Genomic DNA, 24,997 nt, shown 5'->3' with positions numbered 1-24,997 from the left:
AAAAGATTAATAATTTCTAGGGCAGTGGTGATTGTAATACATTCTGGAGCTTCTGAAAACTCTTAATGATTCATTTTAAAATGATATCATTTTATTCATTTTTATTGACAACTTTTATCTCAGAAACAATTTCAAGATCTATTAATTAGATGTCTGTGGTACAGACTTTATACAGAAAATTTTGACAGCTATTACTTTTATGTTTACTCATTTCCCCAGCCTGTGTCTGATTTTGGGCTGCTTCCTGAGCTTTTGTGCATTATTGGGACACCCCTGCAAGGACCTCGATATGTAAGACTGACTGCTCTCCTGGTCTGTGAATGACCACGTCACCCCTCAGTTCCAGGGCTATGGAAGGTCCCTGCTCTTTAGGGGTCCCAGACTGTGACCAGGGTCTGAATATGGTCAAAGCCCCAGAGTTCTGTCCCAGGGACAGAGCACAGATCTCAGCAGTCTCCCTTTATTCCTTACCTCCTGTAAGGCTGAGTGCTCAGGGAGCTATTACTTTTGAACAGAATTCCAAATGCCTTCTAACATGGAAAATACATTTTAATACCTGCTTATTTTTAAATTCTTTAAACCTCATGTGTTTCTTGTCTTGACACACATTTTAGATTTGTTATATCCCAATTCTAATGACACTAAGATAGTGTTCTTATAGACTAAGAATTTTAAAATGCACAGATGCTTTTTATTCTGCTACTCTCTAAACGTTTGTGAGGGCAAAACACCTTTCCACAATCACCTTTTTTTCCCATTGGAAACTCAAGGTTCAACCTACTTCTTTTCTTTCTGCTTCTGCTGGTCATCAATTTTTATTTAGTAATCTTGAAGAAATGAAAATGCTTTTAAAAGTTTAAAATATGATCCCATTTTAAGGTAGGATTGCTACTACTGGTTCCTTAGAACCAGGCATAAACAGAAATAAAAAATATAGTAGTTTTTTGGGCCTTGGAATATATGCAAATGAGGGTTTATTTTTTGGGGGGGAATTGGGGTTGTGGATTGAAGAGTGCTCATAACCACAACTCTTCCTCTTTTATTATGTATATCTAGGAGGTACAGACAGAAAAATCAACCTTAGAACAATAGATGAAGCAGTCTGATAATAGTTACACTATTAGAAATATACTTCACTATATATATATATATATATATATATATTAAATTCTCATAATTGCAATATATTTTCTCAAAATATAATGCTACAAAGTTTAGCATGAAGAAGTGTTTGCTGCTTGATTTTGAGGTCTACTTTTTTTTCCTAATTCGTTTATATTTTTGGCCATTTTAAGCTGACAATATCTTGAAAAATTTTTCCAAGAAATTATCAGCTGGTACAGCAGATGGCACTGTACATCCACTAAGAATTTAAAACTTGTAAATTCCTTTGTCAAGAGACTGTAATGTATATGCAATCATTTTCAACATTGTAGTCTTGGAGGTAAATTTGAGGAGAGCAATATGTCAATTATTAATAGAACTTCTTGCTTCTCCTCTAATGTGGTGTGTTTGTAGGAGAAATCTTACAAAATTCAAGGCATGTCCCCAGTTTGGGAGCAAAAGCAGAGTTTTAGTGAGGGAGCCTTTAAAGGTAGTTTTAGAAAATGCATTCAGAAATATATATTATGACTCAATTCATCTGGAGCATAACTTTATTATCTTTGGATTTTTTTTTTTTTTGGAAAAGGTATCTAGGTTATTAAGTATACATGAGGGGAAAATATAGAACTGGGAAGAAATTCAGCCTAATCTCTACTATGTTTGGAAAGCTGTTAAATTCTCATTGTTTCTGAAGTTTATAGTATAATTGGTATGTGGATCCCTGATAACATGTGAAGTGATAAAACATACATATCCAGGGAATTGGTCTCTGAGTTAGGAGTGAAATATGGATCTTGGAGGAAGGTGGATCTGACTAACCCAGTAGCTTAAGGCTACTTTGCCCCCTTAGTTGTTATATTTTTGAAATGAAAAGAAAATTCCATCTCAGGACTCTGCAACAAGGACTGAAATAATGATGTATGTTTAATTTTTGAATCTTTTGAAAACAAATACAAAATAAGGACTCAGGACTCTTCTTGTTTTATCTTTTCATTTTATTAAATATGATCATTATAGTTCTCTTGAATTGGTTCAGTTTCTTGTTAATATCCAGTGTCTTACTGTGAGCTAAATGAACAATAGTTGTTTCTAGTTGTAGAGTTGGAGAAACAGTTTTTATATTATCACCCCCTTTTCATATTGCTCATCCAAAAATATTGGATTTAAGAGAATTTAAAAAAAGAATATTTAAAATCTTTTTAGACTACACTGATACCTTTAAATAGAAATTGGGGCCACTTAATGATCCTTGTAGACTGTATATATTAACATAGAAAACCATGTATTAATGTTATCTTTGTTATTTTGTCAAATATTTACCAATTACATTTTAATTCACTTTGAACCACTACTGGTTTATGTGACATCTTTTTAAAGAGATTTCTGGACTTACACATGTTTCAAATAACCCTTTATTTCTGTATAATAGGAAAAATATGTTCATTAACTAAACTATTTTTCTACATGAAAATCCAAATTGAAGTGTTTTAAAAATAAATTGTAGCACAGTTGTAATTTTTTACCTCAGAAAGACCTACATGATTTTCATTTTATGTCCAAAGTACTTGTTTTTATTTTTCTTGGTCTCTCTTTTTTTTTAAAACATTTTAACATTTTATTTGTTTTCCAATTATATACAACAGTAATATGTACCCATCATTTTTTGCAAGGTTCTGAATTCTATGATTTCCCCCCTTTCCCTCCCCCACCCAGAAGGCTGACAGTCTCTACATTGTTTTCATGCCATACATTAATGTAAATTGAATGTTACAAGAATAAACATAACCCCCCCCAAGAAGATGAGAAACCTCAAGAATAGAGAGAAAGAAAAAAAAATTGTACTTCAATCTGTGTTCAGATTTAAATGGCTCTGTCTCTGAGGTGAGTTGCTTTCTTTATCATAAGTCCACTAGAGAAATTGCTTTAATATTTTTCCCTCAGTTGCTATTGCTAGCTGTACCTCCACTCTATTCCTCCCCACTCTCATTTATTCTCTTCTCTCTGTCCTTTCATCCTGGCCCTGTTCAAAAGTGTGTTGAATCTGAGTACCCTCTCCCTCGATCTTCCCTGTCTTCTATCACCTATTCCCCCCCTTCCCTCCCCACATTCCCTCTCACCCCATCCCTTTCCTACCATCCTTCTCCAGGGCAAGATAGATTTCCTCACCCTGTTAAGTGTGGATGTCTTTTCTTCCCTGAGCCATTTCTGATGAGAATGAAGGCTCACTCATTCCCCCTTGTCTCCCCCCCCCCACTCCATTGAAAAAGCTTTTTCTTGACTCTTATGTGAATTCTGTCAGCTTCTTCTTCATCTCCTTTCCCTTCCTCCCAGTACATTCCCCCATTGCCCATTGACTCCATTCCTTTACCATATCATAGCATTATATTCCGCTCCTTCTTATGTCCTGCCTATGTATGCTCCTTCTAACAGCTTTTATAAATGAGAAAGTTCATATGAGTTATCAATATCTTCTTCCTGTGCAGAAATACAAACAGTTCAACATCATCAAGTTCCCCATAGTTAATTCCTCTTTTCTACTCCCTGTGTGGTTCACCAGAGTCCTGTACTTGGAGATCAAACTTTCTGTTCAGCTCTGGTTGTTTGAAAGTCCCCTGTTTCATTGAAAGTCCCATCTTTTCCCCTGAAAGAGGATATACAGTTTTTCTGGGTAGTTGTTTCTCAATTGTCAGCCAAGATCTTTTGCCTTCTGGAATATCATATTCCAATCCCTACAAGCCCTTAATGTAGATACTGCCAGATTCTGTGTAATCCTGACTGTGGAGCCTCGGTAGTTGAATTGTTTGTTTCTGGCAACTTTTAGAATTTTCTCTTTGATTTGGGAGTTTTGGAATTTGGCTATAATATTCCTGGAAGTTTTTCTTTTGGGATCTCTTTCAGGGGGTGACCAGTGAATTCTCTCAATTTCTATTTTACCCTCAGCTTCTAGGATCTCCAGGCAATTTTGATGTATTATTTCTTGAAAAATGAAGTCTAAGCTCTTCTCCTGGTTATGGCTTTTAGATAGCTCAATAATCTTAAAATTATTTCTTCTGGATCTGTTTTTGAGGTCTTTATTTTTTTACAATGAGATATTTCTTCTAATTTTGGGCTTTTTTGGAAGAGTTTTATTTCTTCCTGATTTCCTGCAAAGTCATCAGCTTCCTTTAGTTCCATTTTGCATTTGAAGGAGTTATTTTCTTCAGAGAATTTCTTTTTTATCTCCTTTTCCATCTGGCCAATTCTGCTTTTTAAGGCATTCTTCTCGTCATTTGCCTTTTGTTTTACTTTTTCCATTAGGCCTATACTGGTTTTTAACATTATTTTCTTCAGTTTTTTTTTTTGTATATCTTTCACCAAACTTTTGATTTGGTTTTCATGATTTTTCTGCATCGCTCCCATTTCTCCTTCCAATTTTTCCTCCACCTCCCTTAATTGCTTTTCAAAGTCATTTTTGAGCCTATCCATAGTCTGAGCCCATTTTCTATTTCTCTTGGAGGTTTTGGATACAGAAGCTTCAATTTTGTCATCATCTGAGTGTATTGATCTTCCATGGGACTGAAGTAATTCTCTTATGTTCAGATTCTTCTTTTTCTGTTGTTTACTCATTTCCTCAGCCCAAGACTAATTTACAGTACTTCCAAGGCTTTGGGTTGGGTTTTGTTTTTTTTTTTTTGGAACACCTCACAGGGCCCTTTATTCCTCCAAGGTCTTATGCTCTCTAGTCTGTGCTTTGATATGTAGATGGCCCCAGGACTTAGCTTTGCCCTGGGGCTATAAGGAGGGATCCAGCTTGGTTATTTAGTATGGAAGCCCAAACTGCAATATCTTAGTGTAGGTAAACAGCAGAGAAATCTCTGCAGGCTTCCCTTACCCTCCCTGGGGGTGCAGGCTACTTTCCTGATTCTCCCTGCAGGTTCTGCAGCCAGTGCTCCTCACTCCACACTCACCCAGGTGCAACAGAGTTCTCTCCCCAACCCTTCAAGCTGTTGCCTGTGATCTCTGGCCTGAGATGGGCTGGAGTGCGCCACCACTTTTTTTCCCAGCCCTCCGCCCTGGTGAAACACAGGATCTTCTAAGTTATCTTGGACTGGAAAAATGTATCACTCAGTCTTTCTGTGGGTTCTGCCCCTCTAAATTTTGGCTAGAGCCATTCTTTGATTTTTGGGGGTTTGGGGGGGGTCAAAGTTTTTTGGAAAGTGCTGCTTTCATGCTGCCATCTTGGCTCTGACCCCCCCTAATAAATGTTTTGATAGCAATAGAAAATCAGATCTTTGCATTTAAGTGTATGTGTTATGGTATTTTTAATATTCTCATATAAAACCTAATGCCTCAGACTTGCCTTTGTTATGTATGTTTATTTCCTTGAATATAAGGGTGAATTGAATAGTATTATATACTCAGTAGGGGTCCAGTGAATATCTATTAAATGAATAAGTGAAGTAGTATTTTCATCTTCAGGTTTACTATCTTTAGGTTTTAGCAGATATCTAGGCTTAACTTTGCATCCAGAATTGCTTGTAGGTATAATATAGTTTCTTATTTGAATTAACTGAGCTGCTTCTGTGTGGTTCTTAGAGAATTCTCTGGCTGGAATTTGTAGGGGAAAATAGTTTTTAAGGTGTGTTAGCTACAACATTTACTTAAATACTTTAACAAGATTATAGAATATTTCTAGCAGATCACATAGAAAAAGTGAGATTTTTAACAGTTTTAAACTGTTTTAAATGAAGTTGAATCTCTGCAATAGCTAGAACACATAAAATAGTATTCCACAGAGAATTTTCCATTTCAGTCACAAATACTTTGTCTTCATTCAGTTAATTTAAATACTTCCTTTAAATATTTTAAAACTTTCAAGAATAATTATCTCTTTTATGAATAGCTTTCTAACAGATAAGTAGAAAACTACATGATATAAATGTCTTGAATTCTCATAGTTTCACCAAATTAGTCAGTGTATATTTGATGTCATTGAGGTCTTTAAGGTCCTCAACATGGTTAATACTGGGCTGTATTGGAGATAGAGAAAATAGCTTCCATCTCTAAGGAAGCCAAAGACTTGACCCTGTTCCTTATAGCTTACTGAGGTTTGGGAAGTATTTATTAACTTCTCTCCCTTTAGTAAATAAGACTCAGGAGGGATGGAACTGTTTTTGGCTTTGGTTTTACTTTGTAATACCAAAGTTTTTCTATGTAGGTGGGTGGGAGTGGGATATAATTTCATTCGTATAAGAAATTGAATGATAAAACTCCCTCTACTATGCAGATTAGCACCTTGTCTAAAATGTATGATCTCTGTCAGTTGCCCCAAGCACTAATTTAAGAGAATTAAAAAGGGCTACCTAGTCAATATGTTTCCTGGGAAGTACTTAAATGTTGGTTAAATATGAGCACGGTACTAATTTTTTTTCCCTAAGAATAAATTTTTTTTTTACCATTGACTTATTTACTATAAGAATTTCTTATTTCTGATGCTGAATTCATGAGTTTGAAAGCATTGTGATCTTAAAAGGAGATTTTTATCATCAGATGCTTAATTTTCACACTTGGATATCCATTCTGTTTTGATCATCAAATTAAAGTACAGTTTATTATTTGAGGGAGCTAAATGGCACACTGGATAAAATGGATAGTGTGCTGGCCTTGCAATCAGAATCTTAAGGTCAAAATTCAGCTTCAGGTGGTTCCTAACAGTGTGATCTTGGACTAGTTGCTTTTGTCTGCATCAGTTTCTTCATCTGTAAAATGGGGATGATTGTTGATTGTTGAGGGGAATAAAACGATGTAACATTTTTAAAGTCTGCAAACTGTGAGGTTCTTTAAATATAAGCTATTTTTTTTTCTTAAGAGGACACTTTGGAGCCTTATATGTCCTTTTTTTGTGGGAGAGGTGTTTATTTTCATCCACTTGTGCATGCATATTTCCATGTTACAAAATTTTCCTCCACCCTCTCTTCCCACCCCCCTCCCCTCAGTGGGAAGTCAGGTTAGCATTTTACATACATATTTTGTTAAACATATTTACAAATTAGTAATTTTTGGCATGAGGAGTTAGGATTAAGGGAAAGAGATACATGAGATAATTTTTTTATAAAGTATTCATCAATTTTTTTTTCTGTTTTATTTTGTTTTGTTTTTCTTCCTTTGGTTGGGGATAGTATAGTCCATAATCTGTCAAATATGGTTGATTTAGCTCTCTGGTTGCTTACATCAAGGTTGTTCATCTTACAATGTAGATGTGAAGATTGTTCTCTTTGTTCTACCCTCTTCACTCAGCATCAGATCCTGTAATCCATTCCATGCTTGTCTAGAGTCTGACCATTTATTGTTTCTTATAGAACAGTAATATTCTATAGTATTCATGTACCACTTATGTATTCTTTTGCAAAGCTTTGATAATCCGCTTGTCCCTGTATCCTTCAAAAAATATTGGTTAATTCTCAAAAAATTTTAAGCTTTACATTTTATAATTTGCTTGCTTTTTAAGTATCAGTTTTCTTTGAATGTTGACAGGATAATATGAATTATATGACCATCATGGAGATAGATTAAGAAAGTAACTATCATTTTATTTTTCTTTTAGAAAAATAAAAATCATTCTAAAAATTAACAAAGAAAATCAAGCATTATAGAGTTGTCTCTTTAAAAGCCAACCCAGCAATGGGATTTAAATTTGTGACAAATTGGGAGAGAGAAGTGTTTATTTTGTCCCCAAAGCTTATTGTTTTAAGTATCTCTTTTGATATCTCCAAACGTTCTTGGAGATTTCAAGAAGTTAAAAACAATAATGTCGACTTAGGATCAATCTCCTGATTTCTTCTTTTTTGTATATATCTAAAGCTTTATATCTATCTACATTAAGTTATAAAGGATATTTAATAGTCATTGCATACTGTACTTAAATACAGTATTTTTAGTAATTGTGTTGACATGGTTAATACTTTCTTTACCTACTATAGATTGCAATCTCCCTGTGATTTAGTAGATAGTCTTAGGGAGTTATCATGACAGAAGTCTTCACCAAATCATCAGCCAAGATGATGATGGGCCTCTATGAATCTTGCCTGATGCTTCACTTGATGTATATGTGGAAGGAAGGAAGGGGAGTCAGTTAACTACTACTAATGTTAAATGGAGTTGTGTATGTCATAGTGTCTAAGATCCATAATTTCTTTGGATTGAAAATTCTTTCTTCCATCTATGTAGGTCACAGCCTGATATTAACTTGTGGGTCTTGTTCTCTGAAATCCAGAGAATTTTCTTACTTGTGGACACCTAACTAGTAAGTTTCAGAGGCAGTCATTGAATCTAGGTCTTTTCTGAGTCCATTTAGCATTAAGTATACTGTGTCACTGCCCTTGTTCTCTTTTCCATATTAATGTATGGTAGAGTATATTGATGTTAGGTATTTGTGTGGTGTGTGTGTGTGTGTGTGTGTGTGTGTGTGTGTGAGAGAGAGAGAGAGAGAGAGAGAGAGAGAGAGAGAGAGATAATTATCATAGTAGTGGTTAGATGGCTAGCTTCACAATCTTGAAGGCCTGGATTAAAATCCTACTTCTGGAAATAATGGATTTTGACCCAGGATAAGTCACCATATTTCCCAAGGTCATATGCAGCATTCATATACACAAGTCATCTAGCAGAAGCAGTTTACTCTTATCATAACCTCTATGCTTTACCTCTCACCTCAGAACCTTGCCATATACATAACAAAGAGAGAATAGAGTTCATGTCCCTTGAGATAGGTTTCTCTGTTTTCCCTCTTTTTTTTCCTATTCCATATTTTAACAACATGATATGTCTTGGTGGAAGAAATTTCCTTGCCATGAATACCAATTAAGTCACAGGTCTAAATCACCCCCTAAAATGTGTGGATGTTTTCCCAAGAGAACTTAGCACAGTGCTTGGCAGATAGTTAATGCTTAAAAATGTTTGTTAACTTGCTGACAATATTACAAATAGGAACATGGCATCTAAATCGCACAATGGAATTATATTTTATTGATTCCCACCTCCAGTCTTCAGTTTCTATTTACTAATTAATTCCCTGTTGTCTACATACCTTCTTCAGATGTGTCCCCCATCATTTAAAGGCCTTCTGTTTATGGTGCTATCTTCTCAATTCTTTTCTTTTTAAAAATTTTGTTGTTAAAAAAAATTGACCTTAACTGATATCTTGTGATTTATTTATATCACCATAATTTCCTCTTAATAGCCCTTTCCCTCCCAGAGAGGTATTTTTAATATTTATAAACATTTTCATGTGTATTTGTAAATTATCATGTTTTATATATTGAACCCTTATAAAATAAATTTGATAAAAATATTTTTTTTCCTATCCAAATGTTTCCCTTTATATGCTGGGTGCTGTAAAAGCTATTCAATTTCAAGTAATCAAAGTTAACTATTTTATCTTCTTTAATTGCCTCTTGTTTTGCTTTTGGTTAAAAAATATATCTTATCCATAGCTACTAGAGTGCTATGATCTGCTCTTGGGAATATTCAAGTCACATATTCATTTAGGCTATATTATGGAATATGATATAAAGTATTGGACTAAATCTGATTTCTGCTTGACTGCTTTTCAGTTTTCCTCTCAGGTTTAATCTAATGGGGAGTTCTTTCCTAAGTAATTTTTGCTGCCTTATTGAACACTTTCTTAGGAAGTTCTTTTGTTTGAATCTCCTTTATCTAGTTTGTTCTATTGATCAACTTTTCTATTTTTTAACAAATATCAGACGATTTTGATATATATCAGATGGTTTTGATTATATATAAATATAATCTAATATAATTTGAGGTTTCAATATACTATTGCCCCCTTTGTCTCCAGTTTTTACCTTATTTTTCTTGATGTTATAATTCTTTTGTTTTTTCAAATGAATTTTATTATCATTTTGCAAAGTTTTGAGAAATATCCCTTTGATAGTTGTGACATAGTATTAAAAGTGTAAATTAATTTTGGTATTATTATTTTTATTATATTGGCCTATGTCATCTTTGAACAATGAATATTCTTCCCGTTATTTAATTTGTTCTTTGTTTCTTTAAGGAATACTATAATAGAATCTGTTCGAGGATTTCATGTTCTTTGATAGACTGATTTCCTGTTATATGTTTTTTGTAATTATTTGAAATGGGATTACCCTATTATTGCTTCTTGCATTTCATTATTATATAGGAATGCTGATAATTTTTATTTTATATATCTTTAGTGAAGGTTCATTTTTGTAGTCTGCTACATTGCTAAATCTATTGTCTCACTTAATATCATTATTAATTTCCTAAAATTTTCTAGTTAAACTATCATCTTCAACAAACAAGGATAGTTTTATCTCTTTACCTATCTTTAGAACTGATTTTTTTTTCCTATCCTATTGCTCCTACTGGAATTTCCTTATCAAATAATAGTGAGAGAAGTGGGCATCTTTGCTTTACTCCTGCTGGGACTTAATATACTACATATATATATATATGTATATATGTATATATATATATATATATATATATATACATATACACACACACTATATGATTTTTAGCATAAGTGAGTGCTATGATTTGTTGGAGTTTTCTCCATATTTTTTCTACATTTTTCCTCATTTTTTGAATATTTTTGTTTTCATCTGATTAACTGTGGTGATTTTTTTTCCCTATTGTTGAACCATGCTTTCCTCCTTGGTATAAATCCAACCTGGCCATGACAACTGATTTTCCTAGTGCATCACTGTAAAACTATATTTGTCTTAGAAAAGAATCTGGTTAGATGCTTTAATTCTCAATTGAGAATAATTTGCATAGTATTGTTCCTGAGTAATTAAAACAACACACCAAAATTTCTGTCATGAAGCTAAAACTGGAGAAAATGATATCTTTAAAAAAAATGCATTAACAAAATAGGAAAGGATAGGGTTAATGAGCTTAACTATTGCATTTTAAAAATTAGAAAGCCACTAATTTAAAAATTTAGTGAAGAAAGAAAAAAATCTATGGAAATGATTTCTGGAGCTTCTGGCTTGCATCATCTATTAGACCTTTTTATAATAAATAATAATAATAATAGTAATAATAATAATAACAATGTTTATCCTTCATTTTTGAGGAAGACTGTGATATCAGGGAGTGATTAGACCTTTTTAGCAAGATGTCATTTAGGCATATATAAATCAGTATGTCTAAAATAGAATTCATATTTCTGTTATCCCTATCCCTCCCACTCAGGGTTTCTGCCTTGATACCATCATTGACTTTTTGTTCTTCCTAACCCTTCCACCCCAACCCCATGTACATGTTGCAAAATTTTATTAATTCTACTTCTGCAGCATTTCTCACATCTATCTTCTCTGTAACTTCTCTGGCACTTAAAAGTCCTTATCACCTCTTACCTGGATTATTAATACAGGAGCTTCCTAATTGATCTCTCTACTTCAACTTCTTTCCTGTCCATACCCTTCAACACTTCTAAAGAAATATTTCTAAAATTTAAATTTGACCATGTCAGGTCCAAGCTCAGAAAGTTCCTGTGTCACTTACCTTTAGAACAAGATGGAAACTCCTCTGCTTTACAATTAAAACCCTTGACAGTTTTATTGCAGACTTCTTTGACTTCCTACGTAAAATACAGAGGATCCAAACTGGCCTATTTACTCAAAACACACATTTCATCTCCCAAATCTGTGCCTTTGTTTGGGTCACATGCTGGTTCCTCCTCCTACACTCCCCCCACCCCCAGCCCTTTTCCCATTTCTTAGAATGCATTCTCTCCCTTCCTTTACCTCTTAGAACCTCTAGATCTTTTCAGAATTCATTTAAGGTGCCATCTCCTCCATGAGGCCTTTCCACATCCTCCCTGTTCCTCGAAATTACCTAACATTTCACATATTGCTTCCTTCTATGAAATATAAGTTCCTTGAGGTCATGATGTGTTTTGTTTTTGTATAAACAGTACTTAGCCATAAAAAGTTAAGCTTAAAAAGTTAACCTTTACCTTGCACATAATATTGCTGACACACATATTGCTGAATGACGAACTGAATATTGGAAGATAGGTCACTAGAGATATCTGAAGCTGAGCACAAATTAATATAAAAAAAGATAAAACATGTTTCAGTATATCAGAGATCTGTGATTCACTCATATATTCCACCCATACAGATTTCAACCCTTCTTTAATTTAGTAGATACTTTCTAGAATTGCTAGGTATCAAAATATTCATCATTTTATGAAATCAACACACTTGTCTGTGCTTATCTGTTTGGTACATAGATGATGGACATATCGTCATTAGGCATATGCTCATAATATTTTGAGCTATGTAAAACTAAGAATGTATAATGTCTTTTCAATACTTTTGAGAATCCAGGTTCATTCTATCCTTTTTGTGTCACAATGGAATAGCAAAATAGAACTTTAGTGAAAAAAGTTATTGTTGAAAATGAATGAATTTTCATGCTTTTGTGCTATTTGGCACACTGAATCATTTTTCAGAATCTAATTCTGAAATAGCTATGTATGTGTTCTTTCTTTATTTTGCATTTTTCCTCATCAGTATATAATAGTGATGAAATCAGAGATTAAGCTTGCATCTTATGATCATGAAATAAGTCATAGTAAGTAGTACTGGCCATCTCGGGATTGATGTTTTCACTTAAATAGATGGTATTGCTAAACTCTGACATGACTGGAGACTAAATTCCTTTCTAGCTCAATTACCTAACTTGCAGCAACTTTTTTGAAAAGGCGTTTATAGAATATGTTTCAGTGCATGTAAAATCTAACAGCCACTGACGCAAGATATTGCTTCCCCTCCCTCAACACCTTCACATTTTTTGCTATTCTGATTTTTAGGAATGGTGATTTTTCATGATTTGTCATGTCTGTGGCAAATTTCAAACGAGTAATACATTGAGGAGCTCCTTTGGAGGGAATGCTTTAGTTTATTAAGTTGACAGGGACAAATAGCTAAGAGATACTAAGAGGTGTGCTTGTGGTGCATTTTCACTGAACTAGCTTCCTGCCTGCATCCACAACAGTTTTCAACCTACTAGCATGCAAATTCTCAGACAATATTGTGTGATATAAATATCTTTGTAAATCTGGAGAGCCATGTGTTTTTTGATTTTTTTTTTTTAATCTCTTTGGGTCACTGTATTACTGGGTCAGAGGATATGCACAGCTTTATAACTCCTTTGGGCACAGTTCAAAATTGTTCTCCAGAATGATTAGATCAGTTCACAGCTCCACCAACTGTATATTATTGTCCCAAATTTCCCACATCCCCCCACTAACATTTATCATTTTCCTTTACTATCATGTTTGCTGATCCAATAGCTTTGGTATCTTAAGAGATGTTTTAACTTGCATTTCTCTAATCACTAATGATTTAGAATATTTTTTAATATAACTATAGTCAGTTTTGATTTCTTTATCTGAAAACTTCCTGGTCATAACATCTAACCATTTATCATCAATTCAGTGACTTGTATTCTTATAAATTTCACTCAATTTATATATATATATATTTGAAAAATGAAATCTTTGTCAGGGATATTTACTATAAAAAATGATTTTGTAGCTTTTTTGCTTTCCTTCTAATTTTAGTTACTTTAGTTCTGTTTTGTGCAAAAACTATTTAATTTAATATAGTTGGAATTATCCATTTTATATCTTTTAATGCCTTTTACATCTAGTCCTAAATTTTTCCCATACCTATAGGTTTGAGAGGTAAATTATTCCATGTTCCCTTAATTTGCTTATGGTATCACTCTTTTTTTTTTAAATCACATGTCCATTATGATCATATCCTGGTAGAAGATGCTGTTCTATAACTAATTTTGTGCCACACTGTTTTTAAGTTTTCCCACCAGGTTTTGTCAAAAGGGTGAGTTTTTGTCTCCCAAAGTTTAGATCTTTGTGTTTATCATACATTTTATTGCTGGTGGTGGGGGGCTTGATTAACTGTTTGGAACAGTGAATAGAGTGCTGAACTGGAGTCAGGAAGACTCCTCTTACTGAATTCAAGTCCAGACTCAGATATTTACTTGCTTTGTGACCTTGACCAAGTTATTTCAACCTGTTTGACTCAAGTTCTTCATCTGTAGAATGAGCTGGAGAAGAAAATGGCAAATGATTCTAGTATCTTTGCAAAGAAAACCCTTGGGGGGGGGTTATTAAGAGTTAAGCATGACTAACAATGACTAAACCAGAACAAAATTACTATGCTCATTTATTATAGTGTATCTAATCTTTCCCACTGGTTCAACCCACTATTTCTTGGCCAATACCAGATTGTTTTGATGATTACTGCTTTATAATACAGTTTGAGATATGTATGGGTAGCTTACTTTTAACCTTTTTTTTTGTTGCTTTTCTTGATGTTTTTATCCAGATGAATTTTATTATTTCTGCATCTCTATAAAATATTTTTTGGGGAGTTATGTTGATATGACCCTGAATAAGTAGATTAATGTAGGTAGAATTATCATTTTTATTTGGCCTACCCATAAGCCATTAATATTTTTACAGTTGTTTACATCCCATTTTTATCTTGTAAGAAGCATTTTGTTACTGTTCATATAGTTCCAGGTTTGTCTTGGCAAGTAGATGCCCAAATATTTTATTTTACATTTTATATATGTATCATTTTAAGGAAATGATTTTTGCTCTCTACTGTTTTTTTTTTTAATAGGAATGGGTATTGTATTTTTGTCAGAGACTCTTTCTGCATCTGAGAGAGAAAGAGGTTGAGACCCACCCCACCTTAGTATAATTTTGCTGTCCATTTCTTCCTGTAAATCAGTTATCTTCTCCTCTAAGAATTTGGATGATATACCACTTGATGCATGTTTGTTTAGTACCAATAAGTAAGTTGTGGTTTCTTTCCTAATTTCTTTTATTTAGGTCTATTCTTGCTTTTGTTTTTCTGTGATCAGGATTGCTACTCCCCATCTTCTCTTTCTTTTTACTTCCTCTGAAGCATAATATATTTTTGCCAGCCTTTACATTTGCTATGTGTGTATTTCTCTGCTTTAAATGTGTTTCTTGTAAACATTTGTAGGATTCTGGTTTTTAATTCCCTCTCTTATGTATTTTTGTTTTGTGGGAGAGTTTATTCCATTCACATTCACATTCACAGTTAAGATTATTTACTGTGTACTTCCCTATATCCTATCCCCCCCCCTTTTTATATTTCTCTCTCCTTTCATCCTGTCCCACCTCACAGTGATTTGCTTTTGACCACTAACCTCCTTCAATATTCCCTTCCTTTTCTGTCCCCCCTTTTCTTTCTTCTTTCTCTTCCTTCTGCCTTTCCTTCTCTACCTTTTATTAGCTTCCTCCCCTTCACTTTTCTTCCCCTTTCTCTTCCTACTTCCCTAAAATGGAAGATAAATTTAGTATGTTTTTTTCCTCTTTGAGCCAGATCCAATGAGAGTAAATAAGATTCAAACAATGCTCACTTCCACCCTTCTTTCCTTCTACTATAATAGGTCCTTTGTACATCTTCATGCCTCTTCCTTTACTCTTCTCCCAGTTCAGTTCTTTTTCACCCCTTAATTTTTTAATATCATCACATTATAATCAATCTATAGTCACATCCTGTCTATATATACTCCTAACTGCCTTAATAGATATACAGTACTTAAGAGTTAAAAGTATCATCTTTCTGGATGGGATATAAACAGCTTAATCTTATTGAATAACATTTTTGTTTCTTTCCTGCTTACCTTATGTTTCTCTTGAATCTTATATTTGAAGAGTAAATAAATTCTTTCTTTCTGGCTGCCTGTAGTATTTTTTCCTTGAATTTATAATTCTGAATTTTGACTACAATAATTCCTTGGAATTTTCATTTTGGAATTTATTTCAGATGGTGATTGGTAGATTCTTTCCAATGATTATTTTACCCTCTTTTTCTAAGATATTAGGGGAATTTATCTTGATAATATCATGAAAGCTGATATCCATCCCTTTTTTTTTTATCATGACTTTGAGATTCTCCAACAATTCTTAAATTGTCCTGGATCTATTTTCCAGGTTGTTTTCTTTTTATTGAAATTTTCTTTTTCTTTTTTTCAATTACATGCAGTGTTAGTTTTTCAACATTCATCCATTTGCAAATTTATGAGTTCCACATTTTTCTATCACCTTCCCTTCATCCCTGCTCCCCATGGCAGCAAATGAGTAAAAGTTGTACATGTACATATTAGTCATTTTGTGAAAGATTTAGAACTCCCCCCCACCCACCCACCAAGGCATTGGGGTTAAGCCATTTGCCTATGGTCACACAGATTTTAAGTATTAAAGTGTCTGAGGTCTAATTTGAACTCAGATCCTCCTGATCCAGGGTTGGAATTAGAACTAAGGGGAAAGAAAAAAGCCAGGTATAAATATTTTTGTACATGTGAGATTTTTTTCCTGTTTTTTTATGATTTCTTTTGAATATTGATTTTTTTATTAGGTCAAAGAATATTCAGTTTTATTGTTCTTTTAGTAAAGGTCCAGATTGCTCTTCAGAATGGCTGAATCAGTTCACAATTCCACCAATAGTGCATTAATGTCCCAGTTTTCCCACAACCTCTCCAATAATGATCATTTTCCTTGTTTTGTCATCTAAGCCAAATTTATAGGTATGGGATGGTTCCTCACAGTTGTTTTAATTTGTATTTCTCTACTCAGTAATGATTTGGAACATTTTTTCATATGACTATAAATAATTTTATTTCTTTAATTTCTTTAATTCTTTAATTTCTTCATCTGCAAATGGCCTGTCCATATCCTTTGGCCATTTATCAGTTTGGGGATGACTGGAAATCTTATAAATTTGATTCAATTCTCAACATGTTTTAGCCATTTCCTTCTTCAGTGTATCCTCATTTGACAGATGAGGAACTAAGGTAAATATAGGGATTAAGTGACTTGCCCAGGTTCACAAAACTTTTAAATGTCAGAGGCTGCATTTGACCTCAGATCTTCCTGACTCCAGGCACAGCACTCTCCACTGCACAGTTTAATTCCTGTAAAGTCCTAGATTCAGTGTCTTTCTTTCATTCTTCTATAAAAATCTATCCTTTTGTAGGAAGCCTTTCTTGATCCTTTCTCATTCTAGTGCCTTCCATCTGGCAATTATTTATAGTGTGTTTGAGTGTAGGTTTTTTTTTTCTTTCCTTTACACTATGAACTTGTTGACATTTGGGACTACTCTGTCTGTCTTTGTATCTCTAGTGCTTCCCACAGTGTTCTGCACTTGGTACATTCTTAATAAATGGACTAAAAAACAAAGACATTTTTCAGTTTTTTTAATACAGAAAATATTTACAGTTAAATTTCAATCAGAATTTGAATCCAGATCTTCCTGACTCTAGGTCCATTACTCTAGCAATTACAGAATATAAAACTGAAAATGTCTTTCATCTTAAGTATGAAATTTAGTTCTTAGTTTATAATAATCTGATGACTTTGTTAATACTTAACTGCTTGACATTCTAAAGTTCATTAGGGAGACCAAATTTACACAAATGAAATAAAAGAACTTAGCATTTGAACTTTTTGTTGATTGGTTATTTTGTATTCCATACTAAATACAATATCAATTACCCTACTATAACAAAACTTTGCATTTCTTCAGCTCTTACCACTGCTCTGCAACAGAGAGCACTTATGTATGTTTGCAGAATTGACATGGACTGGAGAATATAAGGTACTCAATTATATGGTGCAGACTATACACTATTAAAGGAAATGCAAAAATCAGTTTGAATTGGTTTAGTTGAATTAGTCTTAGTTGAGGATGATACAACTAAGCTTCCTTGGATATAGGATTTAGATTTGCAACAAATAAGGTGAATAGCTCAATTATGAAAGTGGAATAAGCATAATTCCCAGTTTGATGGTTTAAACTTTATGTAAACAATTAATTTACCTAGCAAAGCAAGTTTTTAAAAATTCCACCATTTTAAAAACACCCTTCACTATTAGATGTAATCAGTTTCAAATCATTTTCTTCAAATTATCTAAGTGTGCTAAGCTGTATTGAATTAAATTTTAGAAATTTCTCAATTTCTCTTATGTAAATAATAGAAAAATTAATGAGCACTTCTTATTCCCTGGGTATTCAGGATCTGATTCACAAAGATGTAATTATAGTCACCAGAGTTGCTTTGTTTATGCACACTTCAGTTTTTGATTGTTCAAGGTGATAGATTTGAATAAGACCAAACTTTCCAAACTTCTTAATTAAACATGTTTTCAACTTCATAAAGTATATATTTAAAGCCCTATTAGTTTCATTTAGAGAAATTGACTTTTAAAAAGACATTCATTTTGTTATGCCTGAAGATGAATTTTCTTGAAACATTAACAGCCTTTTTGCAAACACAGACTCTGAACTTGCAAAGCTTAATAAATTGTTCCATTATCAAGCACTGTTTCTTTTATATCTTATAATTAGGCGATAATCCTGATGTCTGTGCATATTGTTATAAGAAACCAGACTATGATGAATGGGAATTTTGTATTCCTAGCTTGAAGCCAGCAATGAATTGTCAAAATTCTGAAATCCAATAAAGCATGCATTGGACTCAATAAGTTAATTGAATATTTGTAGTAAATTTCTCAGACTACTTAATGAATGAGAAAAAGTTGACTTTTAGAAAGTAATTATACTGAATAAATAAAAACTTTTATGTTTAAAAGGATAATTACATGTATTCAGAGAGCATGAGTACAATGGGTAGATAAAGGAGAAAGTTTCAAAATGCACTTGACAAATTTCCATACTGAAGATTGTTGTTTTTATTTTTCATTACAAATAATAATGTTTCCATGAATTTGGGATTGTTTTTGATGATAGGTAATACATGTGACAGAGAATAAAAGATTCAGCAATAAATTGGAATTTGTCTGAATGGAGAGGTCTAAATAAGGAAGACCCCAAAGTTTGCTATTGGGAAAAATTATATTTTATTCCATTCCTATTTAAAGTCAGCAAGCTGTATCTTTGCTTTGTTTTTGCTTAAAGCAACCCTAATACTACAGATTCTATATTCTTTCCTTAATCTTCTCCATATTCTTATTTCAGGCAAAATTCACTTTCATTTGTCAACTCCTTTCATAGATTTGGAATTTCATTTAACTTATTGATACCTTTCTTTTTTCGTTTGTTTATCTAATTCTTCCCTTTCATTATTATTATTTTTTTTAGGTTTTTTTGCAAGGCAAATGGGGTTAAGTGGCTTGCCCAAGGTCACACAGCTAGGTAATTATTAAGTGTCTGAGACTGGATTTGAACCCAGGTACTCCTGACTCCAAGGCCGGTGCTTTATCCACTACGCCACCTAGCTGCCCCCCCCTTTATTATTTTTTTCTTCTGTGCCTTTTCTAAAAACTAATGAAAACAACAAACAATAACAAATAAATAAAAATAAAACAATAACAAACAAATATTATCTCATATTTGTTTAATATATTAATGCAGTAAATATTATGTAATTATTTAATATTTTATTCTGAAATTTTATGTTTATTGTCTATATGCTTATTATGTCCTTTATTTCTTTAATTTCCTTTAAAGCTTTAGAATTACTATGTTTGAACTCCCTCTTCTATTTAATTTTTTGTAGCAATGCCTTTGTAGATCTTATCCCAATAGTCTGTGTGTGTGTTTGTAGCTTAAAAATCTATCAATTCTTGAAAGAGATGAGGAGAGAAGAATTGCCCCATAATGAAAATTACCCTGTCCCAAATCATGTGACCCTCTCCTGCTCTCTCATTCTGTTTTTGATGAAATTTTCTCTCTGGTTCCACATCTTCCTACCCTTCTGGGTTCTGGTTGCCCCTAAGAGGTCCAATTTCCCTTTTTTCTGTAGAATGTTGTTTTTGGAGGCATAGCACTCAGGAAGTAGTTTCCCTATGTACCAGTTCCTCCCAGATTAGACCCATTTTAAGATGCTCATTCCATTAAAGATATATACCTCTTCCCTACATTTCAGTAACTTCCTTCTGTTATCTCTACCATTTTAAAAAATATTTTAATTTTTTTAACTCATCTATGACATAGTACAATAAAAATGATATTATAAATTGTCTATATATGATAAGCTATTCCTTTCAAATATAGAACAAAATTATCATTAAATTTCTTACTTTCCTTCCTTTCTCCCACCCTAGAAATCTTTACCATTAATATAAATAGATAGGGGTGTGTGTGTGTGTGTGTGTGTGTGTGTGTGTGTGTGTGTGTCAAGTTTTTCTATACATACTTGCTATCCTTTCTTTTTCTGGATGCAAATAATATCTTTCTTCATATGTCCTTTATAGTTAGAGTATTTGTAGTAATCAAAATAACTTATTTACTCAAAGTTGTTCTCAAAACTATATTGCTGTTACTATAAACAATGTTCCCTTGGTTTTGTTCATTTCATTCTTCATTATTTCATGCAGTTCTAAGAAAAATGAAAAAAAGATATAAATGAATGAGGTTTACCAGTACTAGATCTTAAACTGTATCATAAGGCATTGATTTTTAAAACTCTGGTACTAAGATAAAAATATAGATCAGCAGAATAAAGTAGACATACAATTTACAACAGCAAATAAACATAATATATTTGACAAGTCTAAAGACAAGATTTTAGAATAAGAATTCATTATGTGGCCAAAATTATTGAGGACACTGGAAAACAGTTTGGCAGAAACTGGATATTGGACCAATATTTCATAACAATTTACTAAGATATGGTTAAAATGGTTCTATAACATTGATATAGAGATTTTACAAGAAAATTAGATGAACATTGAACATATTACTTATCAGATATATGGGTAGCTGAACAATTTATGAGTAAAAAAAAGATGTAGAGATAAAAAATTAGGTGTAAAATGGATAATTTCTTCCTATTTTCTTGTAACCCCCTTTCTTTTTGAGACAGTACCAGAATTATCTTTAATTATTCATCTATAGATGTTATCAGTGTACATCCCACATTCCTTATTATGTACTTGATTGAAATCCCATTATAGTTTTGAAAAATAAGAGAGGCAATGGGACAGAGTGGCCAAGATAGGAAAAGGAAATAAAATCATGTCATTTGAAGATGATTTAAAAAACCTCTATTCTTAACTGGAAGAAATAAAGTTTTTGGGTGTGGCAGAAAGTTGTGGAAGGGTAGAAGGGCCACAGACAGGACATGATATTGGGACTTCAAGTATTTGAAGGCCTATCCACAAAGTAAAAGGATTATATTTCTTCTAACACTATAGGATAGAACTTACAATAAAGAATGGAAGTTGTAAAGAGGCAAATTTAGATCTGATATAAGAAAAATTTCCTAATGCTTAGAATCCCCTATCTTATAAGGGGACCCCTTATTGGGCTGTCATAAAGAGGGCTCTTTTTAGGAAAATAATCTTCAACTCTTAAATTCTATGATTTTATAATTATTATTCTAGTGGTTTGTAGATTTTACTAGTAAACAATAGAGCAAATTTTAAAGACTAGCCAGACTTCTGGAAATTTTAAAGACTAGCCAGACTACTGCTCTTACTTTTCTACTAGTCTACAAAGGACCCAGGGGTCACCATAGCCTGGAAGGTCAATGGTGCTGGAAATGATTAGAGAGGACATTTAAAGTGTTTTTGGTCTCTGTATCTCAAGAAAAATATGCATTTTGTCAAAAAACTGTGATGATGGGGTTTAATTGATGTTTTTGTGATTTGTTCTTGAAGAAGACCTTGACATCATGTAGGTGTTGCCATGACAAGCGTGTGAATTAGATTTGAGAAAGGAGGGGTGCTTTGCTAAGTCACCAGTCTCACCTTCTCCTCTGGAGCCATATGAATTCAATGCCCAAATACGAATCAGGATGACTGGAGATGGCCCTGGATGTGAGGCACTCAGGTTAAGTGACTTGCCCAAGTTCACACAGCTAGTAAGTGTCAAGTATCTGAGGCTGGATACTAACTCCTATTCTCCTGACTCCAATGCTACTGCTGTATCCACTGTGCCACCTAGCCGCTGGAAGTGATTAGCAAGGACAGTTAAAGTGGTTTTGGTCATTGTATCTCAAGAAAAATATGCAACTTGTCTAAAAGATCATAGGAATAACATGAGGCAGCTGGATAGCATAAGTTAGATTATTGAACCTAGAGTTAGAAAGATCAGAGTTCAGATCCTGACTCAGATACTTAGCAACTATAACAAAGAACTATATAGAAACCATTAGGAGAGACATATTTAGAAAAATAGCTGAGAGGGTCTCTTATATAGGTGATATTAAATTTGTTTTAGTGATTGTTACAAATGTGCTATATATGGCCGAAACCATTCAAGTTATGACTTAGATAAATGAATACATGGTAAACTCATGGCAAATTATTAAGTTTGGTGCTATGTTCCTAACAGTTTTAAGAAGAACCACAGTTATTTCTTACAAGGTACTGACACTGCAAAACTAATGCTGGTTTGATTGACCCTTTAAGTGTAGCCAAATATGCTAATTCTTATGTTCTTATTTTGATCAAAGTCCATTTTTCCCTTGGCACGTAAGCTCTAAGGTATTAATAACTAATTATCATATTGTCCTACTTCGATATCCAATTTGCTTTCCCTTCTTACATGGTTATTTTAATTAGTTTTTTTCCTATTTTAAATTTCTTTATTTTTTTTTACAAAAGCATCTTTTGACTCTGTGCTTGTGCCTTCAACAATTTCACAACAGTGTTCTGCTCCTGAATTGGGAAAGCACTCTTGATACTGTCACTGACACATTTAATATACATGGATTCATCATAAGCCCCTACTGACTTGCTTTTTTTTCTTAGAAAGTAGGTCTCACTACACAGATACCTCAAAGTCTTCCTGGACTCACACCATACCATGCTGATTTTGGTGCTTTTCCAAATTTATTGGCATAAAGTAACAATTCTGTTACTTGAGTTTCATGACATCTGAGTTATGTTGGACAGTCTATGGTAATATGATAGTCATGGTACCATTTTTAATTCCTTGTAAGGTCTGTCAGTGGAAGAAAGGAGAAAAGGTGTGTCAGTCTTTGTTTTTAAAAGGAATTCTTCCATGCCTTCGATCATTTTGTTCTCTACATTTTATAAAAGTTTTTTTTTTTAAATTGGAACTAATCCAGAGAAAAATAATAGATGTTTTTCAGAATTGGAAAATTGTTCCTAAGAAGAACAATTTTACCATTTGGAATTAATTTATTTTTTGATTTGGTGAGTTGATTACTACTGGTTTTAAGCACTTAGTGATAATGAGAACCTCCCCTAGTTGGTATTCTTCTTCATAAGGAATAGAAACTGAGTATATCTTATGTTCCCATGCCTCTATTTTGGGATTATCTCATTCCCTAGCTTGTCTATTTATTACCAATTTAGCAAATGTGAGATCATATGTCTGTGTTCTGTGGCCTCTGCTGATTTGGAGAGCAATATCAATACTTAAAAATTGATAATTATCCTACAAAATTACCTATGTAGAATATAATTTTAGACTCAGAATGTAACTTCTAAAATGTTTCCTATTGACCCCATTTATTTTTCATTGTTATATTCATTGTCATATTCTATATTAGTATGTGTGTATGTGTGCGCACATGCACATATATAGTGAGGATTATAGTTGGGAAGTGGACAGTATTGAGTAAACATTCTTGATATGTAGCATGCATATTACAGAATTTTAAAAAATAGAATATATAAAGTTTGATGAACATTGAAGCTTTACTAAATAGAATATTTACAAGACATTGAGGATAGAAATTTGAAAAACCATAGCATCTGCCTTTGAAAAAAATATTTTACAAAGCCTTAGGATCACAAATGCAAATGTACTGATAAACTGATAAAATATCAGTTGTAAAATTTTCGTTTAAAGTTATTTCATATAGTCAGGAGTACCTGGGTTCAAATCTGGTCTCAGACACTTAATAATCACCTAGCTGTGTGGCCTTGGGCAAGCCACTTAACCCCATTTGCCTTGCAAAAACCTAAAAATAAATAAATAAATAAAATGATTCCATATAATAGAATTTAAGATCAGAAGCTAGATTTCCTAGATTGCCTAGCAATGAAAAATTCATTCATTTAGACTTTACTGTGAGGTAAGCATTGAATTAAGCGCAAATTTTGCTTTCAGAGAGTTTATGCTTCAATTGAGAGCCACAACACAAAGGCAAATAGAAAATTTTGGATGTTTAGGAAGTTGAAGATCAAAGCAGATAGCCCAGGAATCTTTAGGCTACTGTAGGACAGATAACAGTACCAAAAGTGTTCAATTATAAGAATGCCTTTTTCCACGAGTCAAAGCTTTGGTGACATCTTATCCACCAATCTGAGAAGTTAAGCGGCACAGACAGGTTCTGGACCTCTTGAATGGGGATCAGTTTCTAGGGGGTAACTCTTCTCATAGATTCCTTTGATGTAAGTATATATGTATTATTACTTAATTGTTAAAGATGATTCACTACCCTTTTGAGACATTCACTTCACCATATCTTTAGTGATCTATTTTAGAATTTTCCCAGGAATTGAAGTCAAATTATTGCTGACATTTGTAGAGAAACAGACAAACAAAAGTCTTTTCATTAAGAAATAATAAATATTTGCCTTTTTTCCAGGTTCTTGTATTCTGATTTTCTGTGATTCCCCCAGTTATTACTGATAAATAATCTTTAGATGCATTTATCTGTTTGCTCTGTTCTTAGGCACTTAGATTTTCTGGACTGGTGTCTTGAAATCAAAAACAACTAAGCTTCTTTTTTCTCTGACCCCTTCTTATAAACTTCTTATTAACCATTTTTATCCAATTATTTCCAGTATTAAGGTTATCCTTAGTAGAGAAAACAGAACAAAATGTAACAGTTTAACTTCTTTCTTTTTTTT

The 24,997-nt window shown here is 33.1% G+C and overlaps 1 protein-coding gene and 1 long non-coding RNA gene across 3 annotated transcripts in view; one reads left to right on the top strand and one right to left on the bottom strand.

The window, feature by feature from the left end:
* PIK3C3 (phosphatidylinositol 3-kinase catalytic subunit type 3) overlaps window positions 1–24,997 on the top strand; it is a 227,165-nt gene that overhangs the window by 107,829 nt on the left and 94,339 nt on the right. The window lies entirely within an intron of this gene.
* The window catches only part of LOC141503108 (uncharacterized), a 36,606-nt gene continuing 31,274 nt past the window's right edge, over window positions 19,666–24,997 (bottom strand). Inside the window, exon 3 of the long non-coding RNA XR_012472762.1 lies at window positions 19,666–20,544. This is a non-coding gene — a long non-coding RNA (uncharacterized LOC141503108). The remainder of the gene's footprint in view (window positions 20,545–24,997) is intronic.

This window comes from Macrotis lagotis, chromosome X, assembly GCF_037893015.1.
Source record: "Macrotis lagotis isolate mMagLag1 chromosome X, bilby.v1.9.chrom.fasta, whole genome shotgun sequence".
Classification (NCBI taxonomy): domain Eukaryota; kingdom Metazoa; phylum Chordata; class Mammalia; order Peramelemorphia; family Peramelidae; genus Macrotis; species Macrotis lagotis.
Note: the sequence above shows the minus strand (reverse complement) of the source record. Positions and strands in the feature narration are given on the sequence as shown.